This window comes from Haemaphysalis longicornis, unplaced genomic scaffold (assembly GCF_048455015.1).
Source record: "Haemaphysalis longicornis isolate Haplotype H1 unplaced genomic scaffold, Haemaphysalis longicornis Haplotype H1 scaffold_11, whole genome shotgun sequence".
NCBI lineage: Eukaryota > Metazoa > Arthropoda > Arachnida > Ixodida > Ixodidae > Haemaphysalis > Haemaphysalis longicornis.
The window spans coordinates 114,825,533-114,826,905 of NW_027526214.1; the positions used below are offsets into that span (position 1 = coordinate 114,825,533).

General features: G+C 44.1%; 1 non-coding gene across 1 annotated transcript; it reads right to left on the reverse strand.

The window, feature by feature from the left end:
- Positions 1 to 945: 945 nt before the first annotated feature.
- Positions 946 to 1,017, reverse strand: Trnat-cgu (transfer RNA threonine (anticodon CGU)). Its single transcript has one exon. It is a non-coding gene; the product is annotated as a tRNA-Thr (tRNA).
- Positions 1,018 to 1,373: the final 356 nt, after the last annotated feature.

Genomic DNA, 1,373 nt, shown 5'->3' on the forward strand with positions numbered 1-1,373 from the left:
ACCACACTACGTCCGGTCCTTTTTCTTTATTATACACTACGCCCCGTCCAGTTTTCCACAGCGGCGCCCCTCGCGGATTTCCATTTTTCTGGCTTCAATTTCCCTGTGTCGCTTTTGCCACTATTACAATATTCTTGTTCACTGTAAGGAGAAGCTTCGCAACTAAAACGGTCGTGGTGATCAGAAGCAGAAGCAAGCGCATGAAGGTAATTGCGGAAGCGTAAAGAATTATAAAAAGCGGTGACACTTGCGCGAACCACCCATCTATCGCATTATTAGATGAGGAAGTAGATTTCCTAGACACGTCGTGTGTGTAACTGCGTGCGTCACATGTGTGAGTGACTCGTGTATGATTTCATAATCTTTAATATCTTCTTGGTTGCTTACATAACACGTGTTCTTCCAATATAATTTCAGTTGCTAGACAGCGCCTGTTTCGTCTATTGTCTTCTTCGTTTATGGTCTTCTTCAAGCGCTGACCACCATGAACTTGAAACATGCACTCTTGCTTCCTCCTCAATACCTCTCTCCACACACTCCCACACTAATCCTACTCCGACACTTCTCTTCCATCTCTCTCACTCCCTTTCTCTACTCGGAAACTATCCATATATAAGGCGCGGCCGTCACGCGAGCTTTGGCCCTGATCAAGCCAAGTTTCTGCTGAAACGTTGGCAGCAGTCGAGGTCGCTACGTCGTTGTAAGTATTCTTTTCTTCTAAATAGAATATATATATATATATATATGTATATATATATATATATATATATATATATATATATATATATATATATATATATATATATATATATATATAGAAAGATAGGTTAGCAGTCTACAACGCCAAAGGAGGCATAGGGGGTGCGGTTAGGCTCTTTTCTTTTTTATTACGGTTAATGAACTAAACATTTTTTTTAATATACAGAACAAAGAAAGGAATACACGCGCCCAGAGTGGGGACCGAACCCACGCGTTTCGATTACGTGTCGAATGACTTACCAATTCGGCTATCTGGGCGACTGTGTTCTCCTTCGCTTTCTGGGCTATTTATATTTACTAGAAGTGTATCTGACACTTGAGGGTGCTAGGCAGCGCCACTCTGACTACACGGGGAGAAGGGGACCTTCTTTTCAACCCCCGGAGCGTGACTCCTACGTCTACAACCTGTCATGAGCGGGTAACTGGCGGGAAGCCCTCTTATGCTACCTAGGCATCAAGGCTGCAAGAACCGAGACCCTCGCTAGGCTTTCGCAGAATAATATAGTAACGAAATGAGGGGCTCGTTGAGGAAATGCAGAAAGATAGGTCAGCAGTCTACAACGCCAAAGGAGGCATAGGGGTGCGGTTAGGCGGAGACCAGAGACGGGCAAGGC